Consider the following 16,745-nt stretch of genomic DNA (forward strand, 5'->3'; position numbering starts at 1 on the left):
GGATTTACAATTCACCAAACCTCTAGGTTTTCATGATGAATTATTTTCTAGCAACATCACCACCCCCCAAAACTTGTGCAGTTGGTTTTTCTCAAACACTAGTATTTGAGTTTACATTTATCTTTATGTAGCACATACAGGTGTTGAGACTATTCTCCCAACACATACTAGCACTGGAAGGTTTGGTCTCTAGAGCTCTGGAGGTTACTTCTTGTCCTTTCAGTGTCTAGTGGTAACCCTGTGGGGTTGAAGGTAGTTGTCTAATGCCATAATCTCATGAACTCCTACTATTATGCTTCCCTCCTATGATTATGTGTTAAAACAGTCAGCCAAAGTTAGTTAGCTTTCAGAAATAGTTACTGCTACAGTAACACAGTTGATATAAAATGTCTCTCCCCAAAATCTGTGACACACACTCCCACTAGTATCAGCTCTCCAGTCCTTCCATCTCCTTACTTTGCTCTTCCTTAACCAACTCTTCATCCTCACTGAAACTTTCATCCCTCTAATTCCTCCTTGTTCTCCCAGTCCATTACTTCTTCTCTGGCCCCACTTTCTTCCTTTAACACTATTGTTAACCACTTCAACTATGCATCACTCTCCAATCTTGACTTCCTTGTCTTGGTTAATCCTCCATCCTAGATCTTCTTTAATCATCACTCTTCTTTATTCATAATACTGAGTTGCTGAATGCTTCTAGAAATTTCACCCCAGTAATGAATAGCTCTATGACAAATTCATATTTTCTAATCTCAATTGGGACCTCATTACTTCATAACAAAACTTTTTTTTCTTGATTAAATCTCTCTCCCACTCCCTTCAGTAGCTGGTTTAAACTTGCTCTCTCTTCTGAAGCCTTCAGTGCTTTTCCAAATGAAGCCAAAAGAGAAAGGGCACACGGTAGCTTGTGCCCAGACCAATTTTCACAGAATCATAAAATCTAAGACCTCAAAGACCATGTAGTCCAGTCTTTATTTAGACAAAAATCCCTTCGACAATTTATACAAGTGATCATCCAGTATTTGCTTGAATGATTTTTAGTGAGGGGGAACGCAATAGTTTCGAGGGCAGCCCATTCCATTCCAACAGTCAAGAAACAACCTTCTCCTTCCCCCATACCCCCACCCAGTGGTTGTCTTTGTCAGAAGCAGGTTGTCTTATCTGTTTATGGTTATGTGTGTGGCATGTGAAACATGTGAGGCCAACCATGTTAAGTTTCCTTTGCTCCCTTATTCCATTCTTCAAAACTCTATTCAATCTGCAACGTTTCTCTTCTCCTTCACTCTTTTTTCTAAAGAAGAGGCAGCTCTTTTCCTTGCCAAAGTCATTCCCTCTATCCATGCCCTTGATTTTATCACTTGCCACTTTCTCTATGAACTGACCCTATTAATCAGTCCCTTTTTCACTTGATCGCATATTCAGTCATTTTTCCTGCTACCTACAGACATACTCAATTTGAATCCATCCCTAAAAAAACTAAACAAACAGAAAAAAACTTTCATTTGATTCTGGCTTCCCCTCAAGCCATTCTCCTATAGCTTTCTCCTTTCATTGCCAGACTCCTAGAGAGAATCCTGTAAGCTCACTGCTTCCACTTCCTCACCTCCCACTCAGTTCTCAGCCCTTTAGAAGCTTGCTTCTGACCCCACTGTATGACTGAAACTGTTCTCTCCAAGTTACTAGGGATCTCTGAACTACCAAATCCAATGGCATGTCTTCAGTATTCATCCTCATTGACCCCTCTGCAGCTTCTGATGCTATTGAATGCTGTCTCCTGTTGGTCACTGCCTTCTGTGCTCTTGGCTTTCGTGACACTATTCTCTCCTTGTTCTAGTGTTTTCCTCCCTTTGTTAGCTCATCCTCTCTCTCCTCTCTCCTTAGCATGGGTGTCCCTGTGGGCTTTGTCCCAGGCCCTGTTCTTTTTTCTCTACCTTCTTTTCCTTGGAAATATCAACAGCTCTTTTACAGTCTCTCTCTCTTTCACTCTGTCTCTATCTATCTATATATTATATTATATATAAAACTCTCAAATGTTTATATACAGTTTTAATAGCTCTCCTAAAAATCCAGTCCTGTGTTGCCAACCACTCATTAAACATCTCCTGAATAGGAAAGCATCTTAACTCAGTATATCACAAACATAGCTGATTATCTTTCAACCACAACTTGCCCTTTTGCCAAAATTCTTCTTTTACTCCTCCTCTTCTTTCTTCCTCTTCCTCTTCTTCCTCCCCTCTTTCTCACCACTCCCCCTACCCCCACATCTCTCACATCAATCTCTTTATTTTCACTCATACATCCCAGGTCCTTATCATGTTTTGCCTGCATTGGTCTGGGAATATTGATCAAATACCTTTATTTCTAGAAAGGAAATGTTAGTAGATTGCCTTATGGTTCCACTCACCATCATCCCAGTGACTTCCCAACCCAAAACAGCCTCCCTGGTCATTACTCCCTATATGTATTATCTTCTCCCATTATAATGGAAGTTCCATGAGAGCAGGGACTCTTACTTTTTGTATTTAAATCTGCAGCACTCAGCAAAATGTCTGACACATAGTAAGTGCTTACTAAATGCTTTTTCATTCACTCATTCATTAATTCATTCCATGGTCTCCAGATTGCTCTCCCAATTTCTGGTGTCTACCCTTTCCATCCTTCTCACGACTGCCAAAATAATCTTTATAAGATACAACCTATACTTTAATTTTCAATGGCTCCCTACTACCTTTAGGATAAAATTCATTCTCTTTAGCCTGGCATCTTCACATATTGCCTTCCATCTCCTTTTTCAGCCTCACTTTGGAATATTGTGTTTACATTCTACATTTGTTTACATTCGTGTAAACATTCTAATATGTTTACATTCATCGAATCCTGGGTTCCACAAAATCAACATTCTCTGTACCCAGAATGAACTTCTTTCACCTCTCCACATCTTGGCATCATTATCATCCTTGAGGAAGCTTTTTCTGGTCTCCCCACTGAGTGTTCTCTCCCTTCTCAGTTGCCTTGCTACTCTTATTCTTCAGTAATCTCCTTGAGAGCAAGGATTGTTTTGATTTTGTCATTATACTCCCTGTCCCTAGCAGTGTTCCTTGAACTTAGTAGGTGCTTAATACATTTTTGCTGTATAGAATTGAATGGGGAGGGGGCATGATATGGACTATTTTTGTGTATTTATCTCATAATAAATACTCTGTTAGTTTGCCAAAGTTATTACTTCAATCTTTTCGTTGTGCTGAGTTTTCTAGATATACAATCATGTTTTCTGCAAGAGAGGGCTATTTAAACTTTTTTATTGTCACAGATTTTTCTTTTCATTTCTCTTTGATGCCTTATTACATAGCTAAATTTCTAAAACTATCAAATAGAAATAGCCCTGTTTTATAACTGTTTTAGAAGAAATACTTCTGTTTCTCCACTGTATATAATATAAAGTCACTCCTGGTATCAGACTTTTATCATAATTAGGAGAGAGTCTTTCTTTTGCTGTATTTTTTTCATTTTTAAACTAATTGAATGCTGTAATTTATTGAAGGCTTTCTATATATCTAATGATATAATTACATTGTTTTTCTTTAATTTGTTATGTTACTATGTTTGCATTCTGGTTAAAAATACCACTTGATTGTAATGGATAATTTTTAGGTGTATTACTATATTCTAATGATATTGGACTTTATTTTTCTTTTTAAACCTTCTCTTTGTCAGTTTTAGGGATCAAAATTATATTTGCTTCAGATGGAATTGGGTAGCCCAGTATCTTTTCCTACATTTTGAAACTATTTATGTGGTATTGGAATTATTTAGTTTGTAAAAACCTGATAGAATTCACTGGCAAATCAATCTAATTTTGATGTCTTTTTTCAGGGCAGCTCTTAAAAGATCTGTCTCATTTTTCCTTTTGAAATTGAGTTATTTAAATTATTCACTGCTTGTTTGGTTAATTTGGGTATTGCATATTTTTGTAATAATTTATTTCTTTTGTGTTCTCAGATCTGTTAGCATAGGAGTACATGTAGTGGTCTCTGATGATTTGAAAAAATTTCTTTTGCCCTCGTTGTGATCTTTCCTTTCACATTCCCAATTTTGGTAACTTGTTCTCCCCCCCCCCCTTCTTTTTTAATTACATCTTAATTGTTTATCAACTTTGTTGGTCTTTTCAAAAAGACCATTTATTTGTCATTTCAGTTTTGTTTTCTTGTTTGCATTCTTATTCATCTTTGGTTCTGGCTATTTCTCTTGGATCTGTTTGATGTATTACTTTGTTCCTTTTCTGAAAATTTAAAATCTCATTTTTGTTTCCCTTCACTTATATAAGCATTTAGGGCTATAAATTTGCCTCTGGGACCTGCATCCTCTAACTTTTGACCTGTAGTTATGTGTTGTTGTTACACACATATGAATATGAGTGTGTGTGTATTGTGTGTATGTTAGATCTAGGGTTTTTTTTTAAATACTGTATTCAGCCATAATTTTAAAAAATCATTTTGTTGGATTTATCATATTCTGATATCAGCTTGTTCAATTCCTTATATGATAGAATCATAGATTTAAGTGTTCTAAGAGGCCTTAGAGGACATTGAGTCTAACCCCCTAATTTTACAAATGATGAAACTGAGTCATAGAAAAATGAAGTGACTTTCCAGGGTTACACAGATAGTATGTGAGATGGGATTCAAATTCACTTAGTCTTCCTTACTCCAAGTCCACTGCCCTAGCCACATCTCTTGGCTTCCTCTCTTTTGATGTTATATTAGGACCTTGTTTATAATTTCCCTAATGTTTTCTGATTTTAATTCAATTTTGTCTGGAATCATCTAGTCACTCCTGGCTTTTTTGAGCTTGGGAAGAGATTATCTATTCAGTTTGAACCTATGTACATTTTTTTCCAATTAAATGTTTTTTTCTTGTAAACAGTATAACCACAAAGTTTTAAAAATCCAGTCTATAACTTTTTAATTGGATAATTCTGCCTACTTTGTATTATAATTGTTAAAGTCTTTTTTTCTACTGAATTTTGTTATATTATTATTTGATTTATTGAAAGGTAGTTTATTTCTTATGCTTATAATTTTTATTAACACAAAATCATACCTACCCTAACCAAAATTCCTATATCTTATACTATCAACTGAGTTAGTTTCTTTTATTTAGGGAGTCAACTTACTCCCCCCTTTTCACTATATCATTTCCATTCTACTCTCTTTTTTCCCTTGTTTGTCTCTGAAATTTTTAGCCATTTAGTTAATAAAATAGTTTTAAAAGTTATTACATCTAGTTATCATTTGGTTTATCTTGGTTTAAAAGAGCAAATTGTTTTAAATACCTTTTTTTCTTTTTTAAAGCATGGTTGGTTTTCAAAGGATACTTTGAAGTGACTATGCCTTTGCATGAATTCCTCAATCCACCTGATTCATAAATGAACATCTTTTGCCTTAGTTTTGTACAGTTAATTTTCTGTTCATGGTCATATTTTAAATTCTGTATTTGTCATTTTTTTCTTCCAAGTGAAATTTATTATAATTTTAATAAATGTTCCTTGGAATATCATATTTATTTTTCTTCTTGAAGCTTGCAGGATGCTGTCCTTGTCACTGTAGTATTATGCTTTAACAATAATGTGGCTGGGGGAGTTGTTTTTTTAAGGGTTAATTATATTTTAAGGTTCCCCCCCCACTTAGGGCTCTGTGGGTTCTTTCTGTTTGTAAATTCTTGCTTTTTAAAAATAATCCTAGAAATTTTTCTTAAACAATTTCCTGTAATCTAGTGCTCAATTTTTTTTCTTTTTCCAAATTTCTCCAAATCATCAACAATCCAGAGGTTACTGAATCTTGACTTCTCCTCTAGACCTGCCACTTGGATCTATGTGATTTCTAAGTTCTCTCAAGAATTAAAGAATTGGATGACCTTTTCCCCCCGTTTCCATGTTGTCTGAAATTTTGTTTTCAGTTGTAATATGTCTATAGGTGGGTGCATCTGTTGATTCTTCTTAGATTTCTTAAAGTTATACTTCCATCTCATTTATTTGGAATAGTAGTTCCTCCTGATCTTTTTTGCAGCATCTTTTAATTTTAGCTTCAGTTCCTCCTGTGATTTTTAAATTTCTACTAGTGCTGTTTAAAATTTTTTTTCTTAAACTCTTAGAAGGCTAATTTTCTCTCATATTCTTTTTTTTTTTTTTGGTGAGGCAATTGGGGTTAAGTGACTTGCCCAAGATCACACAGCTAGTACCTATCAAGTGTTTGGTCTGAGGCCGCATTTGAACTCAGGTTCTCCTGACTTCAGGGTTGGTGCTCTATCCACTGCGCCACCTAGCTGCCCCTCTTTTCCCCCTTTCTACCTGCTTATAGGCCATCCCTATCATAATACACTTTACAATTTCACCAAGAATCAAAGTGAAGATCTTTGCCCTTTAGTGTGAAAAATATCTGTGCTTTCCCATTTTCAGAACAGAGGTATTTGCTCATCTCCAGTCCTATAGCGAGTATCTCTTTCTCTGTGATTTTTAAAAGATTTCCAAATAGCTATTTAGCAATCATATCTGCAGGTTCTTTTAGCACCCTGGCAGGTAGTTCGTCCATGCCTGGTGACCTAAACTCATTGAAGGCTGCTAGGTATTTTCTTACCATCTTCTAATTTCTTTTGTGTTTTAATTCCTTGTTAAATAATTTTGTTCTATACCTCCCAATCTGAAGATCATTTGCCATGATAGAGATAGAGAAAAGAGAAGCTAGTTAGGAGTCAGTGTTGTGGATCTTCCCATCCCTTGTTCCATCTTGCCCTTGTCTCTAAGATCCCTAAAAATGTCCTTTTTGTTCAATTTTCCATTGTCTGTCTTTTGCATTTCTGATATCACTTCTATAGAACTATTTTGGAACAAGGAAAAGAGGTAGGGAAGTGAGAAAGCTAGACAAAATACCATGTTTCTCATGTAGTTGTACTTTTATATGGTTTAGATGTGCCAAAAATAAGGGTTTTACCATCATTCTTACTACATATTCAAAACTGGAAAGAGAAGTAGTTGTTGCATAATAGAAAGAACACTGGACTGAACTAGCACTGGTTCTAGTTTTCAGTCTGTCCATTTCGTCTCTCTGGGCCTCAGTTTCCTTATCTGTAAAGTGAGAGAATTAAAGATGATCTCATTCAATTCTAAGAGTCTGTGGTATCTTAAAAATGAGAAAAGGATTAAATGCTCTTTCTTCCTACTGCTTTCCTCACCATAGACATAAGGTCATAGACATAAGGGATAGTTAAATCATGGAATTGACAAGGAGAAGATACTGGTCAGCGTAGGACAGATGCTGGAGCCTTAGGGAAGAGGAAAGTCAGGAATGAATTAAGAGGAACGATAACAGTTGTTGATTTTTAAGGTGGTCTGTGCATCTTGACCAGAAGTGGCCTAAGGACATTTAGCTATGACCTTCTCTTGGCATTAGTGGTAACAGATACATCCCATTGAGGTCAGATCACAAGAAATCCACTAGCAGTGGGCCTAGACATGAGCTTTGAGATAAGGAAGAGAACCTACTTATGTCTCTTCTGACAGATGCCATCATGACCCATCATATCACAGAGAGGGCTATAGTGACCTTCCCTCATCACTATTGAAAATGAGAAGATGAGGTTATCTACCCAGTCCCAATAAGGCATTTCTAGAAGAGTACAGATAACAAAGGCCATAAATAGAGGCCAAAGGGGTGGAGGTGCCAGTCACATGTCAGAGACAAGAGGATAAGCTCAGAGGAATGTTCTGAAAACAGGCAAGGAATCTGAGAGCAGTTTGGGGAGTGAGCAGGCTCTGGGGATCTAAGCGAAGAGGAGACAGTACAGTGGGCATGCTTAGGGTCAAGCTACATGTCTACTAGCTAAGTACTGTTTGTTTAAACTATCTGGGAGAAAGAGGCATTATCTTGAGACGTATACTGTTTAAGTTTTCATTCAGCCCTTGGGGTCTCTAATTAAAAATAAGCAGAAGCAGTCTCCTGTCAGGGTCTTGATAGTCATCATACGACCAGGATCTGTGCCTTCCTGAGTGCCCTGAGTAAAATTTCAATGAACTAGAATTTAGCCCTCAAATAACCAAAACTTCTTTTTCTACACTCAACTTTTATTATGGGGGACATAGTATAAGAAAAAAAAAAACATGAACGGCAGGGATTTGTTGAAAAAAGTGCTTGTAGAACAGGAGTTCTTAATTTGTGTGTGTGTGTGTGTGTGTGTGTGTGTGTGTGTGTGAGAGAGAGAGAGAGATAGACCCCTTTGAGAATCTGGGGAAGCCTATGGACTTTTTATTGGAATAATGGTTTCTTGCTTACATTCATAGTTTGAAGAAATGGTGAATTTTAGTTGGAGGTTAGTGAAAATGACCTATTTTTTCCCATTCAAGTTTATACCCCACCCCCCAATCTGTCTATGGAACCTTAGTTGAATACCCCTGTTTAAAAGATTTCCTAGAGTCAACATAGATTCAGCCTGATCATTAAATTAATTATTTTTTTTTTATCTATGGGACTAATGAGAGGCAACATGAGATAGTTGATAGAGGGCTGGCCTCTGGAGGAAGGAAGACAGGGTCTTTCTGTCCTACACCTGACACGTGCAAACTAATTATGTGACATTGGCCAAGTCACTCAGATGTTCTGAATCTTAGACAACTCTCTAAGACTATAAATCACAGACCATAATCTGTGTCCCTAGAGGAAGCCAAAGGTCTGGTAAGATGTCCTGATAATGATAAGATATGGGAAAATATGGCATACCATTAAACGTCTTGGAGACAGTTGTCTTAAAAGACCATAAAATTGGAGTGCTATTCCATGTAAGTGGACTCCTCTCCCCCTTCACATGTTCCTGGATGTTTGAGTTGGGAGGGGCTTTAGAGAGCATCTACTCCAACTCTCTCATTTTACAAGTGAGGAAACTGAGTCCCAGAGAGGCGAGGTGACCCGGCCAGGGTGAATGAGGGGCAGATTAGCTGCTGGAACCAGAGCTAGTTCTAGTGAAGTTCTTTCCATTGTCTCATAGCTATATCACTTTCCAGGAAGTCATATTTATAAAGAACAGAATCACAAAGTTGAGAAGAGACCCCACAGGTCATCTAATCCAACTGATGCCTGAAAAGAGTCCTGTCTGCAACATAGCCAATACATGACCACGTAGGTTTTGCTTCAAGACCTGCAGTGAGGGAGAAACGCCCCCGCCCCCCATATTCCAAAGCACATTTCACTTTTGGATAGTTTTAATTGTTAGAAAATTTTTTGTTACATCAAGATGACAAGACACTTCTCTTTGCCGGGGGTGGGAGTGAACTTCTGAAAAATTCAGCTATTACATGACAAACATTTCCTTGTTTAACTTTCTGTATTTGCTCCAAAATGCTTTTCTTCTGACTATCTTTTAGCCGTTCCCCCCCCCCCCCCCCCCCAAGAAACTGGCACATTCTGTGGAAGATCATCAAGTCATTGCTTCTCTAATTGTCCCTGGATAAAGGGGGATAAAAATGGTTTTATGGGGCGGCTGTACAGGGAGATGGGAAAAGCTCGGTATAGTGTTTGGAGCTCTGAGCGTATTGCCAGTAGGATTAATCTTTGTTTTTCTTTTAATTATGATTTTGATTTATTGGAGTCCAATAGAACAGTATCAGTGACAGGAGAAATAATTACAGTCTCTCTTGAAATTCTATCCTGGAAACACACCAGGGACCGGTTACTGCTTGGTGCCAAAAAACACATTCGAGCTGTTTTCTTCATGTTGTTTTTTAAAATACTTGTTTGAAATGCTAGACTTTTTGATGCTGAAACAGTGAGCATTGTTTAAGTGGGTGGAGCACTTTTTTGATCACCTCGGTCTAAACTCCTCAACTCAGGGGTGGCCAAATTTGGGTGACCATCCACTTCTCCCTCTCTTTGGAACTTTGAGAGCCAGAAGACCTGCCTGTCTGTCCTGGTATTTTTAATGGTTGTTTGCCCACCCTTGATCCCTGCCCTGGGGACTCTGGAGACAGACTGAGGAGACGGATTTACAGTTTGAAAGGTGGGGTTCATATTTGGATTCCTCCTTTTCCAGTCACAGGTTTGGAACTTGAGCACCTTTCATAATTCCTAACAGCCCTGACATTCCATGCTTTTCTGTTCCCCGGAAAGCACATACCAACACGTGAGCCTGGTGCTTTGATTCCTTTAAACCTCTTGTTAGCGCTTCCAGAACTTCCACATGAACCAATTCGAAGGTGTTGAGGTATAATGGAAAGAGCATTGGTTTAGGAGTCATTGGACCTGAATTCACATCCCGACTCAGCGACCTATTCCTGTGTGACCTTGAGCAAATAACTTCGTCTCTCTGTCTCAGTTTTCTCATTTGTAAAGTGAAGGGGTTGATGCTGGGTGTGGTGGTGAATTTCTATAATCGTAGGTACTGGGGAGGCTGAATCTGGTGGTTCTCTTGAGTTGGGCAGATTTGAGCTGCTAGGGAGTAAACAAGTCCTTACAAAGTCTGTCATTAATGTGGTGAGCCCTCAGGGTCAGTGTGATACCCTAGAAGGAGGAATGACTTTTGTGTCAGAAAGTTTGAGTTCAAATTCTGCTCTGTCAGTAGCTGTGTGATTTGGCATAAGTCATATAGTTTCTCTCGACCCCAGGTGCGACATCTGTCAAAATCTTAGTTGCAAATCTAAATCTATGACTAAAAGGAAAGGAATTTCTGCTCTGGGCAGGAAAGAGACATGGCCCATGCTGAATCCCATAAAGTGGACTAGTTTCTCTTCCCCATCTCCCCTGCACTGCTGAGACCAGACTGGATCTTCTTTGAATGGGCACTCTCTGTATTCCCTCAGCTCACCCAGAGCCGGCAGTGGACTTTCAAAAAGCTTTTATTGTCGTTTAAGGAAAAGAGGTAAAGAAGTATAACAACGGACTTACAGAGAGTTTCAGAATGATTGAGTTACAGAACCCAGGAACCCTATCCTAAAATCCCCGAATCTCGACAAAGATTGAATAGTATGAAACTTCAGAGACTAAACTAGCGTACTTCTGTTTCTTTGACCTCTGGCCTGGCTCCCTGTGGAGCTGCAGCCATCCCTGGGCATGCGATCACCCCACTGGTTAGTCCCCACATGACTTTTTCCCCATCTCCCATCAGGTCACAGGGAAGCTATTGGCACTTCCCATGTGTCTGGGGTCCAAGCTCGTGAGGGTTATGCTATCTGTTCCATAAGAGTCTTCCATATTAACATTAGCTCACCCACTTCTCAAGAATGGATTTAATAGGGGCAGCTAGAGGGTACAGTGGATAGAGTGTTGGCCTTGGATTCAGGAAGACCTGAGTTCAAATCTGGACTCAGACACTTGACACTTACTAGCTGTGTGACCCTGGGCAAGTCACTTCACTCCATTGCCTCGACGAAAAAAAAAAAAAAATTGAAGTATCTTCCCCCTCCCCTCCACAAGGGAAATATCCAAGGATTATTACCTTGAAGTTATAGGACATATAGCTGAGGTCTTCTTTTATGGAGGGAGGGAGGGAGAGACAGACAGACAGACAGACAGAGACCTAAAAGGCAGAGTGAGAGAAAGAGAGACACAGAAACAGAAGAAAGAGACAGAGAGGCAGAAACAGAGAGTGACAGATACAGAGACAGAGAGACAGAAACAGATACAGAAAGAATGCTTTAATAATAATAGCTAGCATTTATATGGCACTTAATATGTGCTAGGCAGTCTGCTAAATACTTCTTACAAATATTAGCTTATTTGAGCCTTGAGGTAGGTATTATCGCCCTTTTACAGTTGACAAAGGCAGAGGATCTGCCCAGGATCACCCAGCTAATAAATGTGAGGTTGGATTTGAATTCAAGTCTTCTTGACTCTGCTGCAGTACTCTAACCACTGTGCCACCTAACTGTTTTTGTAGCTTAACCGTGAGCCTCAATACAACTTCAGTTCAGGCTCACCATTAGGTCTAGGGATACTGGTCTATGGATTCCTTTTTGTGCTTCTATGGTCCACTCCTTTATGGGAAATACTAGCTCAGAATGCAATAAAGATCATCTTATCTTTATCTGGGGACAAAACATATTATAAAAGCACATGTTGAAAATTAAAAGAAAAAGTTTAAAAAGTTTAAAAAGAACAGGAAATTCTTGCCTGCATGTAAGTTATGCCAGTTTATCAGACAGTGATGAGACAGGGGAGGAGGAGGAGGAAATGTAAAGGGGATAAATTCACCAGGTTCCAGTAGCAGCAACAGTCAGGAAAATTGCAAAATTCTTTCCAGGCAGATTATTCCTTAAGCAAGTCAGTGAGCCAAACAAGACTCTAATTGCTAATGATCATATTCAATTAAGGGTAGCATTGACCTTCACTTGGAATTGACTGGCCACTGGTGCACCACTAATAAATGTGCTGGACTCCGAAATTCCTAAACTTTCCCAGTCCCTAACAACTTCTATTTCCCATGCTCCTTCAGCCCCTCCTCCTAGCTGGGAAATGCTACACTTCCCATCATCCCCCATGCCAATTAAGGACTCTGCCTAAGTGATGATTAAATATAGTTTGCCCCCAATAGCAAAAGAATGAGTCGTTTCTTAATAGCGATTCCTCAGCTAATGTTTTAGCAGCAATAGCAATAGGGCAGAAATAAATCCATAGCTTTGGAAACTTTGCTGGTTGAGGACAATGAGCAGCCTCTTGGTGGAAAGGTAAGGACATTGGATAGCTCCACTTGGAGTAGGGGGCTCTAATCATGCTGTGGGAAGCAGTGGTCCGGGTAGAAATCACCAGATCTCCTCTAGTGAAATCTCCAGGTTAGTTAGGTCTACTTTATCTACTATTTCATTGTGGAGTAGAAAGTGTTATGTACTTAGATTTATGAAAGCTGAGTTCAAATTCCAACTTATTTCTAGTGTGGCCATAGACAAGGCGTACATCCTTTCTGAGCCTCGGTTTTCTGCTCTTTCATACAGAGATAATCTTATGTTACCTACTACTTTACTGAGTCGTGGTGAGGAAAACACATTTCAAGACTTAAAATTCTGTATTGTTATGATCACCCTCAAATTATAGGTTCCTGGACATGTAGGGTGTGAATGTCTCTTACATGTTTAAAACTGTAGTTTTGGTGACCTACAAGACATTTCACATCTTGTGGAACTCCCCTTCCTCTCCCACCTACTTAGCATTTTAAAAATCCTCCCCCAAATGAACTGAAAGAGCCCCACTACATTTCATCAGACTCTAGTCAGGGATAAAAGGAGTATAGCCTTGCTGGAGATAAAAGCATTGACATCATCAATTTTTTTTTTCTGAACTATGATTCCATTGAAGTAGAAAGTTTCAGGTGAGGGAGCTCCTTTTGCCAATGGAGATGGCTAACTGTTATGCAACTTTTTGTTTTAAAGTAATATGGAAATATGTTTTGCATGATTTCATGTGTAAAATTGATATCATATTACTTGCCTTCTCAGTGGGTGGGGGAAGGTGTGGGAGAGAGGGGGACAATTTGGAACTCAAAATTTAAAAAGAAAAGAATTTTAAAAATAAATAGATAATAAAGTTTAAAAAAAAATGGTGCCTGGACCACCAAGATGTTAATTGACTTGCCCTGGGTTGGGCAGGCAGTGTGTGTCAGAAGTGGGATCCAGCTCTGTTCCCAGGGCTCTATCTACCATTCCACTTTGCCTCTCATTGTTGTCATCATTTTAATAATAATGATAATAATAATAATAATAATAATAATAGCTAGCACTTATATAACACTTTAAGGTTTTCAAAGCACTTTACATATGTTAGTTCATTTGGTCCTCACAACAGCTCTGTGAAGTAAGTGCTATTATTATCCCCATTTTACAGATGAGGAAAGCAGGCTAATGGAGGTTGATTAATTTGCTCAAGCCAAGTAAATATCTGAGGCAGGATTTGAATGCAGGTCTTCGTGACTCCAAGTCCAGTACTTTGTCCACTGCCCCACCTACTTGCTTTTCATCTTCTTCAAGATGATGGATGAATAAGTCTGATATGGCTTTTCTCAGATGAACATCTTGTTTCTGGAGGCAAACTGCTTTTCAGGGGAGCAGATTCTCCATCTTCTGTGACCTGAGCACAGAAGCTGCTTGTTCCCAGTGTGACCTTGGGGAAATCACATTCCTCTCTCTTTTTTCTCTGTAAAATGACGGTTTGGGCCAGATAATCCCTAAAGGACCTTTGAACCTCAACACCATCAGAAAGAGCCTGTGATTACTGACTGGCAATCTAGCCCTGTGTCACTTGTCCATTGGCTCTGCTCTTCAGAATTATGGAGCTGGTGAGTGGTTTTTACAAGATCTTTCCCTTCCTAAATGATCATTCCAAGTGCATTCTGAATTTCAAATAACTGCCATGCAAATTCTGTCAATACCAATCCATTCATAAACTAGGGCTTAAAAGAAAGATATACTATTTAGGATGGATTCTTGGAGACAGATTTTATATTGTAAATAGATCATGTTTTGGGTAGGGGTTGAACTAAATGTGAGGAGCAAATGAAATCATACTTTTCAAATCTTAAAGTTCTATAGAAATCAATCAACAATCATTTATTAAATTGTTTATTATTTATTAAACTTTATTAAATTTATTAAGCTGGATACATACCAGCCTGTACAGCTAAGAAGTGTATAGAAGAGTCAATTATGACTGAAAATGACTGAATAGCAAATGTATATATGTGCATATACACACACATATATATTTATTTTGGGGGGCAGCCAGTTGTTGCAATGGATAGAGCACCAGGCCTGGAGTCAAGAAGATCTGAGTTTAAATCTCAGACACTTCCTAGCTGTGTGACCCTGGGCAAGTCACTTAACCCTATTTGCCTCAGTTTCCTTATTTGTAAAATGAGCTGGAGAAGGAAATGACAAATCACTCTAGTGGCTTTGCCAAGAAAACTCCAAATGGGGTCACAAAGAGTTGGCCATAACTGAACCACAAAGAGGTCCTTTTAGGGCAGCTAGGTGGTGCTGTGGATGGAGCACAGGGTCTAGAGTCAAGAAGACCTGAGTTCAAATCCAAACTCAGACTTTCTGCTAGTTGATTGATTGGATTGCATAGGTTTTCATGACTTACTTTTATATATAATCTGGTCACAGCACTGTGAAGTAGGCCAGCAATTAATACCACCCCCTTTTATGAAAGAAGACATTGATGCCCAGAAACAGTAAGTCATTTGCTCAGAGTTACTTGAGTGGCTGGTTAGTAGTAGAGTCAATACGAGAGCCCAAGTCCCTGGGTTCCCTAGTCAGGGCTTCTTCCAGTCTGTCTGGTCCTCAGAAGCACGGGTGCTGAAAAAAGCATAGGATTTGCAATTAGGTGACCTGGGTGTGGGTCTGGGCTCTGGCATTTGTTTTCTCTGTGACCTTTGGCAAATCGTTTCTCCTTTCTGAGCCTCAGTTCCTTTCTTTGATAAAGTGAAGGACCTGAACTACATCATCTCTAAGGGTTTTTCCAGCCCTAAGCCACGTGACTTGTCTTTCTGTCTAGGGTTCTGACCTCTGTTGTGCACAGTGCCAAGCAAACCAGAACACCTGGCTTCCCTTGGTGGGGAGATTATGGTTGGGCTTGTCCTTGGTGGTGGGAAATTCTTTTAATATGGGACAGAGGAGAGCTCATTGAGGCTAGGTGAGATGTTTCTAAATTCCTAGAGCTCCCATAACCCCAGATTGCTGCGGGCTCACGTCCAAGAATTAAGAACCAAGTTGGAATTTTGGTGCGTCCTGGGATGCGGGGAATGCCTCTTCTCTTACACTTTGGTCCTAATTTTCAGAAGGGGATGTGGGCCTGGGGATGAATTTGCCCAGTCAGGATGTGAGCTAGTTATATAATATTGGGTTGGGGTGGGAAGTAGAATGACAAAGCTTTTTCTTAGAAACTTATCTAGGACAAAGGTCTAAATAAAGGTCTTACCAGGTACAAATGATGAGTCCAGAGGTGGAAGGCGGAGTCCAGGGCTGAGACAAGTCAAGTCACCATACATTTATCAAATGCCTACTACGTGCCAGGCACTGTGCTGGGGATACAAAGAAAAGCAAAAACTGTTCCTGCTTTCAAGGAGGTCATAGTGTAATGAAGGAAAAAACATGAAAACAATTACGCACAAACAAGATACACAGAGAATAACTTGAAAGTGGTCTCGGAGAGAACGCGATAATTGCATTAAAGTGAATCAGGAAAGGTTTCCTGAGAAAATGGACACTTAGGTCCATCAGGCACCTTTGCCTGTGGAATTCCTCGCCCCCTGGTGCTTAGCCAGTAAGCTTGGTCTTCTCTAGGAGAAAGACCAGACCATGATGGGGAAGCAAGCCCAGGAAGATAGGGAGATTTGGGGGAAATTACTTAGGCAGGGGTGGGGAAGCTGTGGTTTCGAGACCATGTGTGGCCCTCTAGGTCCTCAAGTTCAGCCCTTTGACTGAATCTAAACTTCACAGAATAAAAAGTTTGGATTCAGTCAAAGGGCCACACTTGAAGACCAAAGAGCCACATGTGGCCTTGAGGCCACAGGTTCCCCACCCCTGAAGGGGAAAGGGTGGTAGAACCAGAGCTAGGGTGCATCACAGGTGTGTGTATCTTGACCTGTTGCTCTACCCTGCCCTGCCTTGTGATTATGAATACCTTTTAAAAAAGCTAAAGGGAGTTCTCAGACTTAGTGGGAAGGTACAATGCCATGACTTCAAAATGAAGTTTTCCACTGATGGAAAAGAAATCAGC

General features: G+C 39.4%; 1 protein-coding gene across 4 annotated transcripts in view; it reads left to right on the top strand.

Annotated features, from left to right (window-relative positions):
- Positions 1–16,745, top strand: part of SORBS1 (sorbin and SH3 domain containing 1) — a 302,200-nt gene that overhangs the window by 53,728 nt on the left and 231,727 nt on the right. The window lies entirely within an intron of this gene.

This window comes from Vombatus ursinus, unplaced genomic scaffold, assembly GCF_900497805.2.
Source record: "Vombatus ursinus unplaced genomic scaffold, bare-nosed wombat genome assembly UNPS02000749.1, whole genome shotgun sequence".
Classification (NCBI taxonomy): Eukaryota; Metazoa; Chordata; class Mammalia; order Diprotodontia; family Vombatidae; genus Vombatus; species Vombatus ursinus.